The sequence below is a fragment of the Pseudochaenichthys georgianus genome, chromosome 22, assembly GCF_902827115.2.
Source record: "Pseudochaenichthys georgianus chromosome 22, fPseGeo1.2, whole genome shotgun sequence".
NCBI lineage: Eukaryota > Metazoa > Chordata > Actinopteri > Perciformes > Channichthyidae > Pseudochaenichthys > Pseudochaenichthys georgianus.
In genome coordinates, this window is record NC_047524.1 from 2,952,347 (window position 1) to 2,971,712 (window position 19,366).

Below are 19,366 nucleotides of genomic sequence, written 5' to 3' on the forward strand. Positions count from 1 at the left end.
CGCAGGGGGGGCGCCAGGCCTCAGATGATTTGAGGCCAAATATCATATTTAGACTTTTTTTTTTTTTTTTTTTGCATATAATTGTAAGGCAATACATGATTGTCACTAAAAGCCTTTTCTCTACATTACAATAAAATATAAAAAATACTTGACTAATTAATTTGAATAATAATTCAAGTTAGTTTTAAAGGCATAAAAAGACAGACATTTATAATTCTTTCTTTAATAGAAATGTTTCTTCTCTCCGTAAAGTGTCCAAACCGGGCTTGTCTGGATAAGCGCATTTTTAAAACATAGTCATTGTCCATGCCGGTTTCAGTTTTTTATTTGTCACAGTTGCTCCGATCAGATCCGTCTCCTCCATTTTGTAGATATTTACGACTTTGGAATCCACATAAACACATCGGAAAAATCCGGCTTACTTTGAGCATGTGTTTTAAACAGTTTAATCCCTTTGTGAATTGTTTCCACTTCCGCCGTCATTTAATTTCTTCATACAGCGGGAATCCAAATGAATTAATCCTGAGTCTAATAACCATCAAAGTCGCTCCAATAGTGCTCCTTAGTTACGCTTTCATCCTGCTTTAACAAAACACTTCACATTCATCCAGTTTGTGACAGTAGTTGTAGCATTTTTGAGACTTTTAAACTTTAATTACCGCTGTTGCGCCCCCCCCCCCCCCCCCCCCCTTGTGTGTGTGTGTGGGGGGGGGGGAGGCGCAACTTCCAACAGGAGTCATTTGGGGGGCTCCTGCTCGAGAAGTCATGAAACGATTATTAAAATGAAGTTCATTACATTGTCTGAAAGCTCTCTGATTGCTTAATCACATGTGTAACGATGTGTTGTCTGAAACAGTCCACATGACACAAAGCTATTTGCGGGAGAGATGAATCCCAACACATTACTGAATGCTCGTCTCACTACGAATCCAGCCTGCTTTATTACCTCTCGTTGTCTTGCCGTTTGTTTCTGACACTTGGCTGAGATTTAAATTCACGTTCTCCTTGAAGCACAGTTTTAAACGAACCATCTGCTCCAGTTGCAGCTCTCTCGCCTCTTCTTCTGATTCCCTCACTTTACACCAGGAGGGCCGTCTTTATTCCCCTCAGCTGTCCGTACATTATTGCTGCGCTTAAAATCACCTCGCTTTGACATCTGCCGACACCGATATGACGGCTTCTCGCGTGACATCTTTGATGTGCCGCGAGATCATTAGCAATTAATGATGGGTGTTAGGGGTAATGGCCTCCGCAAGTGTGTGTGTGGCAGTGTCTTGTGTGTGTCAGTGTCTTGTGTGTGTCAGTGTCTTGTGTGTGTCAGTCTCGTGTGTGTCAGTCTCTCGTGTGTGTGTCAGTCTCGTGTGTCTCATGTGTGTATCAGTCTCGTGTGTGTGTGTGTGTGTCAGTGTCATGTGTGTATCAGTCTCGTGTGTGTGTGTGTGTGTCAGTGTCTTGTGTGTGTCAGTCTCGTGTGTGTGTGTGTGTGTGTGTGTCAGTCTCTCGTGTGTGTGTCAGTCTCGTGTGTGTCAGTCTCTCGTGTGTGTGTGTCAGTCTCGTGTGTCTCATGTGTGTGTGTCAGTCTCTTGTGTGTGTGTGTGTGTGTGTGTGTGTGTGTGTGTGTCAGTCTCTTCTGTGTGTCAGTCTCTTCTGTGTGTCAGTCTCTTGTGTGTGTGTCAGTCTTGTGTGTCTCGTGTGTGTCAGTCTTGTGTGTGTGTGTGTCAGTCTTGTGTGTCTCGTGTGTGTCAGCCTTGTGTGTCTCGTGTGTGTCTCAGTCTCGTGTGTGTCTCAGTCTTGTGTGTCTCGTGTGTGTCTCAGTCTCGTGTGTGTCTCAGTCTTGTGTGTGTGTGTGTGTGAGTCTCGTGCTCCCTCTTTCTCCCCCGTTATTAGGAGGGAGGCAGACTGAAAATGTGGGCCGAGGTGAGGGAAGCAGCCCAGACGGATGAGAGAAGAACAAATGAGTCTCTTTTTCTGCCCCACTCCCTCTCCTGCTGCTCTCCCCCTCTGTGCTGCTGTCACACTTTTCTCCCCCATCGTTCCCCCTCCTCACCCTCCTCCCATTTACCCCCCCCCCCCCACCATCACCACCACCACCACCAACTCCTCTTCTTCTCTCGGCTCCATTTTGCATCAGCTGCAGCCGAACAGGCAGGCAGCCATTGCACAGACACATGGCTTGTTCCCTGCTTTATCCTCCTCTGTTATGCCTTTCCACAGCCTTGCCCTTTTTTCTCATGATATCCCTTAGAGGTGGTACTCGGGAGAATAGGAAATACATCTATTTTTCAAAAGAAATCTTATCGGTTTGTGCAGTTCACACACAAGCATCCTTCCCCCTCCCCTCCTCTTCGCTAGGATCAGGCTTTGAGCTGCAGAGATTCCAGCGTACAGTACTTTGTGGCTATAACAGATGGCTGTGTGTGTGTGTGTGTGTGTGTGTGTGTGTGTGTGTGTGTGTGTGTGTGTGTGTGTGTGTGTGTGTGTGTGTGTGTGTGTGTGTGTGTGTGTGTGTGTGTGTGTGTGTGTGTGTGTGTGTGTGTGTGTGTGGGGGTGTGTGTGTGGGGGTGTGTGTGTGGGGGTGTGTGTGGGGTAATCTCCCGTGTGACATAATCTTTTTAATCATAATCTCGTTAAACCAGACGACGACCACAGTCGGCCTCGGGCGGTTCAGCGTTACAGGGCCGAGGCTCTTTGGTCTTGTTGGTATGGAAGCTGGCAGCATGATGATGATGATGAAGTGCAATTATTGTCTTGGAGGTTCTGCTCGTAGAGACGGACCAGAGCGACCAATTGTGGTCAAAACGCACGAGTTAAGTTACTGGTCGGCTTCATAGCGGGGAGGTTTGACATGTTGCAGATTCCTGTTGTTCTGTCTTCAACGTAGTTCACAGTTTTCAAGCTTTTTTTGCTCTTTGATTTTAAGTCAGCATTTATGTTTCCAAACTGCTTTGACGCAAAAAAAGGGAAATGTATTTGCATTAAAAACACACAATTTAAATTATGAATGAATTGATTGTATTTATATTAAAGTATTTGCTTTAATAAAACACAAATCTAAGCATTAGTTAGCTGCTTAGACCTTGTGCTAGGAAGTCGCAGAAGTTGTTAGCATGTCGTTGTTCCCTTCCTATTGCTTTGAAAACTATTTATTTGTGTTTCATCGCCAAAAATGACAATATTACTTACAACATGATAACTTTTGACGTTTTACTGAATAAAGCTTGAAAAATTCACAATGAACCTCAACAGAAACTTGTTCTGTTCACGTTAGGCCTTTTGTATTCAGCAAAGCAAGCCTGAGCTGCTAACAGCTAATGCTAACTAGCTCTCCTCGTGTCAATTCAAACACAGATTTGTTGTAGCGCTATCGGGTGGTTAATAAACAGGGTGTGGCCTCTCAGCTTTTGCAGTGCCACCCTTTTGAGTGTTTTCTTGGCTCAGGTCTCAAACAAAGTAAAACATGATGCAGCGTGCACGTGGAGTTAGGTTATTATTGTTGGCATGCCAAAAACAACAGAAAGGCCTCTTGTATTTCTTGGAGCCTAACCACTTCCAACAATACAGAACACACTGCAACGACAGGAGCACTTCTATTCGATTGCACCCGGTGATAGCGTTATCGTAGACTATGCATTACATTAATGCACACAATGTTGACGATATTGCTTACTGCACATATTTCATATTCTATAATTACTTTACATTACATGTCATTTGTTAGACGCTTTTATTGGGGTGAAGTGTCTTGCCCAGGGACACATGCTGACTGCACTGGGAGTCGAACTTGCTTCTACCCTGATTCCAAGTTCAGCGCACGATCCACTGAGCCACAGCCTCCCCCTAATTTACTGCATTCTATTTCGATGTAAATGACTGATTTATTTTATTGCTATCTTACTATATTTGCATTGCAGTCTTCTTAATATAGTTTGCTATCCGTGTACTTTTTTACATTTTTGTTGTTTATTTTTATGTATGCACCACGACACCAACTGAAACTCCTCGTACGTGTCAACCTACCTGCTAATAAACCCGTTTCTGATTTTGATAGTTTGATAGGGAACCAATCTAAACGCAGGTGGTTTCATATATTATATAGTCGACACATTGTGCAATCAACATTTACATCAGTTACAGTGTGAGAAAAAGTTTTTAGAGAGTACTTGTCCATGGACAAGTGAGTTTGGCAATTTACTTGTCCGAATACATTTTTCACTTGTCCAGAATTGACAAAAATTGGGGCCACTGAAATCTTCTTCTTCGTCATCGTATTTTTTACATTTTCCCACGGTTTTTACAACACCGCTCAACGTAAGTGAGCGGTAAGATTTTACTGCATCACACATAGGGTTGGGTATCGTCTGGATTTGAACGATTCCGGTTCTGCTTTTCGATTCCGGTTATTTTTGTTTCTCGATTCCGGTTCTTTGAGAGGGTAAAAATAAGTCCCATGACAAACTGGGAGAAAAATATATTTATGAAAACATTAAGTCAAATCTGTATTCCTATTTACAAATCACTTCATACTGTTTAATTTCTTACGGTTATTGAATACAATTATATAAAAATAATCTCTGCATTGTTTAGTTAGTTCTAAGTGGTGCAGTTTGAGAATGTACAAAGACTCCAGCTCATTAAAAACTCTGCAGCTAGACTACTGACTAATACCAAAAGGAGGGAACACATTAGTCCTGTCTATACTCTACACTGGCTTCCTGTAACTTTTAGAATTGATTTGAAGGTGCTTCTCCTCATATACAAAGCTCTAAATGGACAAGGACCCAGCTACATTGCTGACTCTCTAATTAACTACACACCTGCCAGAACACTGCGATTATCAGATGCAGGTCTATTAGAGGTCACCAGAAAGAGTCATAAGAAGATCGGTGAAGCAGCCTTTGTAAACTACGCCCCAAAACTGTGGAACATGTTACCCAACAATATTAGGGAAGCCAATACATTAGGCATTTTTAAAAGGCTTAATCTCTTTACCAAAGCATTTTACTGATTTTACACTATTATACTGCACTATTCTCTGTGATTGACATTGCACTATTTCTCTCTGTTTTATTCCCCATGTTTTTATTTTTAATTATTTTATCCCACTTTATGCTTTGCTGCTTGTTTTACACTGATTTTATGTCTTATTTTTTACTGATGTAAAGCACATTGAACTGCAATCCCCTGTATGAAAGGTGCTATACAAATAAAGTTATTATTATTATTATTATAATATTTATAGCCTATCCTAGCGCATTTCTACAACTCAAAGACACTTGCACGCTTACACATGTCCTGCAATACACATGCTGGCAGCTGCCCAGAGAGAGAGAGAGACGCTGAGCTGCACCGTGCAGCGATCAGCTGATACGGAGCATAGAGAGAGAGAGCTGCTGTCCGCGGGGCTCGGCCTCGCCTCCTGTCCTCACAACTCTTATTAATCCCGGTACCGGAGAATTGTTATTTGTTCCTACTCGGAACCGAGTTTTGCTTCCCAACCCGGCCACTGTGCTACACTTCCCGCCCCGCCCCGCTCCGCCCCGCTCCGCCCCCGTCTAACTGTACAGAAAGCGGCGAGATGCATTTCCTTAGGAATCGACAAGCAGAACCGAAACTAACATTTCTAAACGAACAATGCCGGACACGGACAATTTACGAATGAGTTCTGCCTTTTGTAAACTGAATTTATCAATCATTTGTCAATAAATCGGGGCGAAAAACGTCACTTGTCCGCCGGACAAGTCAATTGAAAGATCTACTTGTCCGATATTGTAAACAACACGTCCCGGACGGTGGGACGTGTACTTTTTCGCACACTGAGTTATACAGGAAGTAAAAAACGTTCTAGGTCCTCTTTAAATAAAGCTCTGCAGTCAATGGTATACATGTAGACATTTTCGGGTGCTTGTTAAGTCATAGTCAACTTTATTGTCAATCTCAAAATATGTTTGTACACACAGAAAGATTGATATACTGTTTCCCACAGTCCCAAGGTATACAAAAACTCACATATTAAAATGCAAGAACACTAAAAAAAACGCAAAAATAACCGTTTACTTCAAGTAAGCAGGATATATATATAAAACAAGATGATGTACATAGTTCAAATGGGAGTGCAAACATTTCCCTAGCAGCGTAAAAGTGATAAAACATCCTTATTTCTTCCCTGTTGAAGTCTGACACCTTCTATATCAGTAATGACACATTCTCACCTCTGGCTGTAAACTAATTCAGTGTTACGATAAAGAGCGCGCAGAGAAAAAGATATTAAATAATACACTGTCTTTATGTGAAGATGTCGAGTTGAATGAGCCTCTCGTGCTGGTGGAGTTCAGTAAAGTGCACACGATATCATTTAATTATGATCACCACCCATGGCTGATGTGTCACCCGTCCTTATGTCTGCCTTCGGACTTAACTACATGTTTCTGAATTGTCAAGGGCACGTATTTCATATATTATTAGTCCACGGCGGTAAATGCGTCACTTTATTGCCATTTTAATTCGAGCCGACGCGTGCTGTGTTGAATGCAAAATGGGATTCAACTCCCAGATCCTTTCTGTAACACTTGATTCAACCTACAGTAGAGGCATGATAGGTAAGTATGCAAGGCTTCGTCTAGTTTAAGTTGAGATGTGCAGATAAATCAAAGCTTTTGCTCCGACGTGATGTAGGAATTTTTGAGTTACAAAGACGCCTACATTTCCTGTTTGTTGTTTTTTAATAGTCAGGGTTCATACACGTTTTCACCAATGATTTTCATGACCTTTACCTAATCTTCTCTTTCTCAGCGGTGCCACTGAAAATGTTTTATTTTAACATGGAACAGGAAAATAAGGTGTTGTGCCTATCTAAAACAAATCAAATAGTAGACTTACTAGCTTCCACACGCTGAAGCCACTAAAATCTCTCACCAGCAAAACACCTCGTCAGTTAAATGCCATTTTACGTTTCATTAATATACGATACAGTATTTATCATCATTATAGTATTACTATTTCGGCGATTAGATCAAATCTAAATTATATTTGATGCAACTTTAGTTACATTTCCATGACTTTTCCAAAACTTAGGGAAAAATATTGTTTTCCATACATTTTCCAAGGCCTTGAATTAGCATTTTGAATTTCCAAGACTTTTCCAGGTTTTTAATGACCGTAAGAAGAACCCTGAATAGTTCATGTACAGATCAGACCGGGTTTCACCTCTGTATAATCTCCCAGTGTGTCCTTACTTCTTGGTTTCATCTGTCTCGATATGTCTTCTCTGACTGCCTCTTAGTCTCGAATGTTTCACTCAGTCATTTCATATGAAGCCTTTTCCCAGTTTTATTCCACACATTGACAGTCTGAGTTGCCATCAGATTATTTTAAAGGCTGCAGCAGCTAAAGCGGACAGAGAGAGAAGGAGAGACACTAAATGCACATTGAATAAACTTAGAAACCTTGTGAAAGAGCCAATTTAAGGCAATCTTCTCGTATTAGATGAGTGTGTGAAAACGATGTTCCTCTCACAGTGCACCCGGCAACAAATCCTCTCATAATAAGAAGATTTACAGTCTCTCCGTGTATTTACAATGTTCATTCATGCCTGTCTGGATGTTTGAATGAATAGCCGGCAAAACGCTTTACATACCGCATGTGGGCAGTAGGGATTATCTCAACTCTTACATATTCACGACATACCAGTCACGCATGTTTGAACAACAAAATGCCCGCACTTTAACAGATAACAAATCCACGACAACTCGACTTGAACCTAAAAGTGTTAATGAATATCTTCCGGTTTGCTTCGTTTAGAGTCATTATATGTATTATAATTCAATTAAAGGAACTACTCTGGTTGTTCGTGGCGTACCCTATCTTTCTCCGTTAGTTGTTTAAACTAAAATGTGCATAGTCAGTTGTTCCAGGCTGCAAAGAACTGTTTTTATTGTCGATTAATTTGCAGATTTAAAAGTAATGCCTTCAAAAGTATTTTGTTATCTGATATAAAACGGTAAAAGCAGGAAATCTCCACCATTTGAGACGCTGAAAACCTTTTGACATGAACATTTGCTTTAATAATTAACCAGTTATTTGTTATTGACTTATGATTCCAGCTTTTATGTATGTATGTAGTTAATCAAGGAACATGCAGTGAGGTGACGTACTGCAACAACAACAACAACAACAACAACAACAACAACATTAACCTTTCTGTTGGTCGCTTGTGAGCAGACCCTTCACGCGATGGCAGAGCGAACAGATACAGCCACGGCCGGACCGAGACAATAAGGCCCAATCCCAAACCGCCCCCTACACCCTACCCCACTTGCGCGTACACGCGGAGGGTCCGCCACATTAAGTGCTGTTCCAAACCAACGAGTGCGGAGCGGTGTGGAGGGGGAGTGGGCTGTCAAGCCCTCAAACAGCGAGTCTGCAGCGGTGCTGACTGGAGACCGGTCTCTACCTGACCGGACTCAACGCTGTGTGTGTCCGTCAGGAAGTAGTTCCAGCAAACATCCACTGATAAACTGCGATGTTAACAACCTCATGATAACCTCATATGTTTTAACACAATTAAAGATGTTTAGAGTTTTATTTGAGTTATAATTTACATTTTTTTGTCTCAGAGATGCTGATTTGAAACCGTTGTTACATACAGTTACGGCATTTCCTGTTTCTGCCGGAGAGAGGGGAGGCCGGCCCAAAGCTTGCCGCTGTATTTACTAACTCCACCTGACAGGAGGGAGCCTCGTGTGTCAGTCCGTCACGGAGGGTGAGGGCGTAGGGTGTGGTTTGGGATTGGGCCAAAGTCAGGCCGGGAATTATACACCCAGCCATTTTTCTGGATTTATTTGTCAATATTTACAGTGTTGCTGCCCATAGAGATAGCATAGCACTATCGTTTAAACCTACTACCCACAAATAAATATATGGACATGGGTTACTATTACTATTTTTTTTTTAGCAAAAGAATGGCTAGGTATTTGAAATGCTAACATGTAGTTTAGTGCAGCTCATTATGCATCCAGTGAAGGGCAATGTGTTATAGCATAACAGCTGTGTAGGCCCTTAAGGCTACTAACAACTTGTATTACACGGGTTAGTTGAATACTCGATTCTGATTGTAAATTCTTAACATGTGACAAGTTGTTAATACAGTCGTACAGACCGCTGTCAAGGACTATAATGAAGGTTGCTAAGGAGGATCAAGAAAGAGAAAGAGGTTAAAAGACGGAGCGCTGGACGTCAGATAAATCACCAGAAGAAGGCAGACAGGAAGTAAACACTAACAGGAACACGCAATGGGCTCTGTCGTGTGTTCAGTATATGCCGTGTAATAAGCGGGATAATGCGCAGCGAGGCGTCACTATGGGGAAAAGAACACCCGACAGGCGGATCAGGGAACCCGACGCGAAGCGGAGGGATCTTGATGAGCCTGAAGGGGAAACACCAGGCTTACTAATCTACCCGCACTATTTTTCTTTGGTGTCGGAATGTCTCACGATGCTAGTGAATTCTTAAAAAACAAAACACCATTTAATTTCGGGTTAAAATGTGTTGCAACTGCGTTACTGAGAATTGTAACGGGTAGTATATTACCCACATTTCATTAGTAATGCGTTTTGCTGTAACGAAGTCATGTAATTAGTCCTGCTTACCGGTACGCCGAACCGGTACTGGACTTGTAAAAAGTTTCGGTTCAAGTCCGGTTAAAACCGGAACGTCGGGAACCGGTACTTGGACTCGCAAAAAAACTAGCACTTACGTATATTCTCCTTCTTGTTCTAAACCATCTAAAACCTCCCTGAAGGCAGGAGAGACTGGAAAGAGTCACGGGAAGCTTATAAAAGTTAACAGCATTTAATTACACAAAAGATGCGGTGGTGTACAAATGAAATTGCAAAAGGAGGCGCTCTCCTCATCTCCCGTCAGCCCAGGTCAGCAGGTAGAAGAGATCAATTATTGGCTTGCTCTTCCTGTTGTCATCTGAGGTCTTCTCCTATTGGCCGGCGTCGTCGGGGGTTATTCAGGTTTAAAAACTGAATAACGTTGTTTTTTTTGGTTTTCCGTTTTTTTGAAAAACCAAAAAACGACACCGGTTCTTTTGTAAACGTTGTTAATATGTTTTGGATGCATTGTTCTATTATTTGTTCAGGCTGTTACATACAATTAGCCTCTGTTGCTACCTGCTGGTGGGTAAATATTAAAATCAGTTAAAATTGACAACCGGTCCGCGTTTTTTTTTATATAGCCGATCTGCCGGTCCTTGGCACAATAAAGGTTGGGAACCCCTGATCTATCACATTCGCTAACCTGTCTTTAAATTCTTTAAACCGCTCTGGATGCCGGTCGGCGGGTGCTTAGCCAAGTCTGACGTGTTGGCTCCCTTGGTTTGCAGGGATCTAAAACATGTCTCACAGACAGGCCTCGTGGTGTCCGTAGGCTTGGTGCCCTCACTGTCAGAGATATCGCTCAAATACTTCGACATTTCGCTTCTGGCGTCTTTTTTGTCAACAAGCCGCGGCAGTTGCACTCCCACTTGCAGCCATGCTTCTCGCTTTCTCACATGCTCTGGCAGCTAGCGCGTGGCCGAGTGCTTGAGAGGGGCGGGACTTAGAGCGTGCTTGAGAGGGGCGGGACTTAGAGGGTGCTTGAGAGGGGCGGGACTTAGAGCGTGCTTGAGAGGGGCGGGACTGCAGGCACGGCTGCAGTGCAGGGAGTGGAAGCAGCGCGCTGAACACACACGGCTCTTATTAAAACGGTGCTTTCTCACCGGAGTACTTTTCCCCGTCATTCTTAAAGTACCGATACTAATGAAACGGAGGAATCGTACCGTTTTTAACGGCAGGGTATCGCGGTACCTTTCAACTATCGGTACACCGTGCAACACTATATGCCACACCTGCGAGGTGGGATGGATTATCTCGGCAAAGGAGAAGTGCTCACTATCACAGATCTTTTCAGATTTGTGAACAATATTTGAGAGAAATGGTTATTTTGTGTATAAAGAAAATGGTTTAGATCTTTGAGTTCATCTCGTGAAAAATGGTGTTGCATTTATATTTTTGTTCAGTGTAGCTGGATGGAGAGATAGAGAGATAGATAGATGGAGAGATAGATAGATGGATATATGGATGGATGGACCTTTATTAATCCCTGCGGGGAAATTCAGTAGTTTAAACAGCAACAGGGTAAGATTGAAAAACAGGACAGCACAGATTCACACAAGATTAGTACAATTAAAGATGCAACTAAAATGATAGACAGTTAAGTATCTTTTTAAAATAAGAAATGAAGTACATCATAGTGATTGATGTTCACTTCGATCTGAAACCATTTCTCTGATCGTTCTCTCTGGGTTTTACAGCCTCTCTCTGAGTCTCACGGACATAATGGAGGCGACCTTGGCGAGCTTATAAAATGTAATCTATAATATTCAATCTTAATGTAGCCGTTAGAAACTGTCTGAAAAGTAATCTGTTTTTGATTGCTTTCTCTTCTCTTGTGCGAATACACCTCATTAATTTACATTCTGTCTCGAGCTCAGAAACATTGACGTTTACAGAAGCTGATTGATGTCATTATTGATCAGCCACGATCACATTTACTCACATTTATAGCTTGATTCTTTATTTTGTGAGCAAAGATCAGTAAATGTGTTTATTTTAAAGGGCCTGCTTGTACTGAATTCAGAAGTACCAACCGTTTTAACCCGAGATATATTTGATAAACATGCTGCTTGTTTCTTTAATAAAAGATTACAGTTGTATACTCAACATTACATTGTTGTTAAAACCCTACCAGTCACAGTTGGTTGACTTGCTGCATTTTTTGGAAATATAGCATGAATTTAAAGAATAGAAATTGAATAGTTGTGTTTCCCCTCTGTGTTGAAAGTGTAGATCTGAGTGTTATATAAACACGTCATTATCAGAACACGCCGTGAGGAAACTGGCACTTCCTGATTTTCCCTTCATTTCAGATCTACACATGCAGCTGTCTGACTTGATTGAAGGTTATTTGTCTTACTTTCGGTTTCTATAATGTACTCTACACCTCTCTCACTGCAGGATATGTCTGTAGGGCAGGTGGTCGAGACATTTACATACATTATTATCTATTTCAAGCTTTCTTCCTTGTGGCATTTGCAAAAAACGGCTAATTCAGCCCTGCTAGATATCACCATCAATCAATTTATGGATTTTTCACCAACCTTTTTCCACTCGGTTTTATGCACACTGTGCTTACGAATTGATTTCCCTTTAAGTGAAGAGCACTCGAACTAGACATACAGTCAGAGTAGCACAGGATGAGGCGTTTGCTGATTTTTCAGAGCTTTCCAGGCGCTTTGATCCCTGAGGCCAGCAGGTCCAACTTAATTGAATCCACTTAAATACACCCGGGTTAAACTAAACCTCTACGAGCAACCGGCGTTCGCCCCTGACACTGCTGCACTGCTCTTAAAGGTCCCTATTGCACTGTTCTTCATCAATATGTTATAGGCCTCAGATATATACAAAACATGCCTCTGAAGTGTTTGGCTCCAAACACCAAACAGATCATTGCAGCATTACCCATAATCCCCTCTGTTTCAGCCCTGTTTCCAAAGTGCTGATTCTCTGTCTGTTACTTTAGATGAAAATAAGGAGCCCCTCCCCACGCCCCTCTGAGAGACATTTGGTTACAAAGAACTCAATGGGCGCATTCACACTGCGGTACTTTTCCCACAAAGGTTCATGCGAACTTAGTTCATGATCGCGTTCACACCAAAAAGAGCCGGTACTAAAATTAGTTCATGCGAACCTTTTTACCCCCTCGAAAGTCCCTGCTAGAGAGCAGGGACTTTCGAGCGGCTCTTTTTTGAGAAAAGAGCTATATGTCTGATTGGCTGGGCGGATTGCAAACCACGCCCCGTAAAACTCCCCAAAAGTTTTGTGAAGCCGCCATTTTATTATCCTCGCATTAGCATTATTAGCATTAGCATTATTAGCATTAGCCCAGCGCAGAAACGCAGAGAGACTAACTTATGGCAACACAAAATAAAACATGGGAGCGGTGGAGATGAGGAGGTGTCGGCGTTCTGGCGATTTACTCGGAAGGCTTCAGTAGAAGCTGCTGGGACTCTCAGCAGCTTCTACTGAAGCCAGTCCCCAACTCCGGGGACTTCCGGCCGGGGACTTTGGGCGGCAGTATACGCCGTGAAGTGGTTTGCGGCCTGCCAGTAAACCCAAAGCAGAAGAAGAAGAAGTGACGTCAGCGGCTTCATTTGCCTAATCCAGGGAACTTATTCCGGTGTGAACGCGATCTGTACTTATATTAGTATATTAGTACATGTTGATGTTGAAGAAGAGGGGGGACACGTGTTGATGTAGAAGAGACATGGAGAAGAGGGGACACGTGTTGATGTAGAAGAGACATGAAGAAGAGGGGACACATGTTGATGTTGAAGAAGAGGGGACACATGTTGATGAAGAAGAGACAGGAAGAAGTGGATTTTGCATAATAGTGGAAGAAACCACAAAGGAATTCACTCTGCCGCTTCCTCCTTACAACTCCATGCACCCTGTAATGGGGATTTTCATAATAACCATCAACTGCCAGAGGAGCGTCCTTTAAAGACATTTTAAATATCAGCCCTTCTTATTTTATCACTAACTGTTTTTGTTTATCTCTTTTTGTATTTCTTTGTTTTCTTGTTGTTGTTTTTTTAAATTGTATTTATTCTCTGTCAAAGCGTCTTTGAGTTTCCTGAAAAGCGCTATCCAAGTCCCAAGTATTATTATCACTAACTTCGTGACTAACCTCGAGTACTTTAATCAGCGGCGGGTAAGCAAGACTAATAAACTACACGACACACACCGCACACAATGTTCACAGCTATAACATCGCTGCTAACTTTATACTTGCACTATTTTATCCGTTTTATTGTTGGAGGAGCCTGCTCATGCTCTTACTCTCCAGAGGATGAACCAACTGGCTTGTTAGGCAAGACACTTATCTAGTAGGTAGTAGTAGGATTGATGTCAATGTTCAATTACTGGTCAGACATGTTCTTCTGTAGTGGGAAGAGTATATTAAAGCGACCACAGTCGGCCTGGTAGGAAAGGAGCAGGGTTTACAGTTACAGATATCAGCAGAGCGTGGATCGAATGCACCACAAGCCAACCGCTTCAGGATAAACAGTTTTTGAGAAAAGCGGTAAATGGCTGTGGAGCAGAAAGTCCTTTATTGCAGGTCTCTCTGGGCATGTTGCTGCAACCTTGTAAAGACAAGTGCTTCACACGGGCTAACAACGTTTTTTTTAAATATTCAAGCCTGCCAAATAATTACACCGACCACGTCTGAGTGCAGCCACAGCGCGAGAGAGAGTGTACAAGGGAATCCTCTCCAGCCTGAGATCACTGACACCAGCAGGTCAGCCGTGTTAACCCTCTGAGGCCCAGGACATTTCCGTTTTTGTATATTTTTGTGTTTTGCCTTATAAATGCTCATTTCTTTACAGTATAATCAAGTTTGACACATCCCAGAAATCAGCACAACCTCAGCGGATGTTACATGTCACTCATTAGAGACTTATATACACTATAATAGGGGATATTTGCCCATAAAGAAGGGTTTGAATTATTTTTACACGGCAGAAACACACCTCAGCATGTGCTCATTTGATTATTAAATAGAGGGGAAATAACATTCCCATCGTCCCAACTTGAATATGCTTCAAGGACAATGTTTTAGCTTTGTTTATTATAAGTGTACCACTGTTGCCTGAAGACCTGAGATACTGAGGAGTGTTGTTATCTTTCTGACTGCACTCTTGGTTCTTTATTATTTGTGCAGATACGTTGAGTATTGGAGGAAATGATGCGGGGTATTTTCGGTACAAAGCATAAAGAGGAAATGCTTCTAAGCTGAATGTTCATTTATTTATATCGTAAATATTCTGTTATCCATTGCACACGCTGCTGCCAAGCGATGCTCCATCAGTCTGAAATGGGTCATGCTGTAACCACAGACGATCCATTTGGTGTAATTTGTATTATGAACTATCGCTCTCGAGACTATCATGCTCATTCCTGGAGAACTCTAGACATTACAGAGTACTCCCATGTATCTGCTCCTGAAGCTTGGATACAGTTAATGTAATAAGGACATTGCAATTACACTTCTCCAGTTTGAAGTTTCTCAGCAGACTGTAGATTTTGTCTCTCTTTAACGTGTTTTATTCGTCATGCTTTTTGCTGAACTGTTGATGCACTTGTTTGAAGTCCTCTTGACTCTCTTCCCTCTTGTTTCCCCCGCAAACACTTAGATGGTTTGTGCTGCAAACCTACCTGAGGGGACACAAACTCTGTCAAATCACCCTAATTATGTATTGTGTCTTAATTAACATGACAATAAAAGCAGTGTAAGGTATTTTAGCTCTGAGCGCAGGATTAGCTGAAAAGAGTCCAGGAAACGTATTTACAAGTTAACAGCGTTTTAATTAAACAATGAAACGGTGATGCAATGAAATTGAAACGATGGTGAACAGCTGTGCTCCTCCTTCCTCTGTTGGCGTGGGATCAGAAAAGAGACAAATGTCCTGTTTCCATCACATGTTAAAGTCTAAAGTCTTCTCCCATTGGTCAGCGTCGACGGGGCGGGTCCAAGGCACGTCCTGTCGTTTTCTGATGGTCATTATACAATATTCTAACATCTGTTGGTCATTTAAAGGGGACCTATCATGCAAAATGCACTTTTGTACATCTTTTATACATGAATATGTGTCCCCGGTGTGTCAGGGAACTCACTAAGTGTCAGAAAACACAACCCTCTCTCTTTTCCTCCATACCCAAATCTCTAAAAACGGGGCTGCAACGGAACTGATACAGACTGATCCAGATTTGAAATTGTTCTGACATCAGAAACAAGGAGCTCCGCCTATACGGGCAACTCTCCACCTATCAGGGGAATGGGAGGTTGCGTGGCATGGTAACAGCATGGTAACATGACACTCGTGCCTCACCCCCCTCCTTTGCAGGGGGGCGTGGTCAGCTGCAGCTCATTTGTCACAGAATCAGCCCTTGTGAAGACAGGGCTGGAATAGAGCAAATAGAGCGAAATGAGGCATGGCTAAAATGCATGATCTGTTTGGTATTTTGAAAAAAAACTTCACAGACATGTTTTATATAGGTATGGCCGTGCAATATATTATTCAAATATAGCATGATAGGTCCTCTTTAAACATTCCCTAATAATAGTATTGCAGCGTTAATAAGTGAGGCTTAAAGACAGTGTGTTTAGTGTGCAACACCACGTGTAATTTCTCCTTAAATTCACGTACGCAAAACATAATATTCGCTACATGGCAATGCCAAACAAAAGTTGACGATATTTACTCGCAAAAACCGGAAGTCGAGTGTGTGAACATCCGGTTTTCAGAATAAAGCAGCTTTAAATTAGAACAGTGTATTAATTTAATTAATTACATAATATTGATTTTATTTTTTTACAGCAGTGACTCGCAAACAGCTGGCGACTGTCGACACAACACACTGCGAGGCTTGTTCTCCGTGTGGCCTTTACACACCAGCGTAGTGAAGCAAATTCATATGATTTAGTGGGTTTAACTGCATGAGGAAACATTCATCTCGGCCAGGTGGTCTTGTCTAATTTCCATAAACATGACCAATACATTATACAATTGTGTTTTTCCTCTCAGGAATTATTATTCCAGTTAATTTTTCCCATTATTTACTGTTTTTGTCGAGGCTTCCTTCCTTGTTTATCTATCAAGCCACTAGACGCCTTAAACAGACATGTTCTAACTCGTTTTCTGCCTTTATATTTGTGTTACTTACAGTTTGAAGAGTTGCTTGGCGTCCGATGGTTAGGATGGTATTAAGCGATGTGTTTGCTCAAAAATTAAATAACAAGCTTTTACATGTGCAACAAAGGCAAGAGGCCTTTACAATATTCAAAACAAATAAGCTAAAATAACAAACAACTTAGGTATTCTTTCTTCTTCATAAGGCTTATATAACTTAATAACTTAAAGGGTAGTTTAACGGTTAAAAAATGTTCCTCGACAGCGTCTTTCTAGCAGGTTGCTGCCCATCACTGTCCCTTTAAAGGAGGCGCTGTGGGATTTGTAGTCTTTTATAGTGCGTTGACTACAGACGTCACAATTAGGTGGCCTTTCTTATAAAATCAAAATACTGGCTCTAACAGTTTTGTTTGGCTATCTTTCCACTTGTTTTGTCCTAATCCCATACATATTCTTGTATATTAAGTAGCCCAAGTGGGAAAAGCTATATTTACTCCGCACTTCGCTGTAGCACCACTGTCTCATATCGAGGAATATTGACTGTAGAGACAGAAATAGCACAAAGTTTCGATTGGCTAAATCCATTGAAACACAACCAGTAAGACGTAAGACTCTGAGAAACCTTCTGATTGGCATTTGGTGTCAAACATTGTCACCGCATATTGTGCATTGCATCTTTACATGAACGACATACATCTGTTCATAGTTCTTTTCAGCAATATACACATGATGACACAAAAAACACAGATGAGAAAGACATAAAGAAAGAGTAGACATTCCTTTACAGAAGAGTTATGAATCCGTGAAAACAAAATCACGCCTATAGGGCTTTACAAAGTAAGTCCACTTCTCCCAGTTTGTAGTATGGGAAACTTTTCTTTATTAACATATTTTTGTCTTGTGATGTTATTACTGGTGAGTCTTCTGTTTCTGTCTCACTTAAAGTCCACAGCGTTGGAAACAGAGGCTTCGTCTCACAAAAAAACGTGTAATAGCTACGTTGGTCGACAGGGCAAAACGTAGAATATTCACAAATAACCCTCTAAAGACGTGACATGGATACAATGTTTTGTAAAAAAAAACATGGAGCTCAAATAATATTCGTAATATCTATCAAACTATGGATCCTACACATCCACTGGACGTAGATTAGGGCTGCACGATATTGGAGAAAAACTGACATTGCGATTTACCCCCCCCTGCGATATATATTGCAATATGAAAAAATACAGGAATTGAAGAAAATACAGTTTTTTTTGGCCACAAACCATCCTTTCTTGAACTTTAATGCTATACAATTGGTATCTTTCTAACTATATTTAACCGGAAGAAGGATTTTAGTCACGGACGTCTGGATCTTAAGTTATCAGAGCAACAAGCTGAGCTAGCTCGGTTAGCAGCGCCGAACTGCCCTGGAGAAACACATGAAACTACTTTATTCAGTGGTTTTACCTTTAATCACCGGGTCCGTTTGCTTTGGAGATTTGATTGTGATTGGTGGTTTGCTGTGCATGCAGAGCCTGTGTAATAGATATGAGAAGTCATGGTTGATGACCTTCCGGGTCTGTCCAGCAGATGGCGCTTGTTGCTTGCCACAGGTGCATAATACATTGGACTTGAAGCAAACCAGCGCCATATATCTATATGGCGCTGGTTTGCTGTGTGTAATATTAATGTGAAAAGCACACTGTTGGCGTGATAGTTGTTAGAGGGTATTTTTGGAGGGTTTTTCTGAGTTCTCTAATTGTTGTAGCTGTGTATGCTAGCTTTGCTAGCGCCGTTAGCTATGCTAGCGCAGCTAGCTATGATAGTGCAGTTTAGCTCAAAGAAGGGGATTTTGTGTGTTAAATTGGATGTATGTTTGCAGTACGTGCATTGTTAGTGGTTGTTTTATGTCAAGAATCTATGTTTTGTATTATACAGTGTGCTATGTGTACCACGTTGTGATATTTTCCCCATATTAGGGGCATAACACCTGCATGTCACTCACTCAAGTACCCCTGACATGAGAGCCGTGCGAGTTTTCCTTTTGTAGCAAGCAGCAAAATAATTGTAACATGACGCGTTTGAGTTAATTTGCCTACTTAATATCGCACGTCCTGCGATGTGAATATCGCGCATGCGCATATCGCGATTATCGTCAAGCCACGATATATCGTGCAGCCCTAACGTAGATTCCGTGACGCCCCCAGAGCCTGGGGCCTGTGAGTGTGCAAGTGTGTTGCAGGTCCTGCGATGGGGTGGAGCTGAAGAGGTCAATCAGGGTGATCGGGGACACCTGGCCGGTGTTACAGCCTGGCTCATAGGCTGCAACAAAGATGGGAGACTAGACAAGTTACGTGTAACAAAAAGCATATTTATTTACAATACTACAAAAACCAAAGGTCTTCAAAGAAACCTAATAAATGTGGAAGTCAGTTATCAGTAATGGTTGCGTGTATGGGTGTGTGAAAATGTGCAGAAACAAAGACGCGGCCGTGTCCAACAGAAGAGTGAGAGGGCAGTATGGGTTGGTGTTGGCCTTTTATGTAGACGGCCCAGTTGTGGCTCATCAGGTTGATCACCTGAAACACA

At 41.9% G+C, this 19,366-nt stretch overlaps 1 protein-coding gene across 2 annotated transcripts in view; it reads left to right on the forward strand.

Moving 5' to 3' along the window:
- stag1a (STAG1 cohesin complex component a) overlaps nucleotides 1–19,366 on the forward strand; it is a 94,641-nt gene that overhangs the window by 21,927 nt on the left and 53,348 nt on the right. The gene's annotated exons all lie outside the window — the stretch shown is intronic.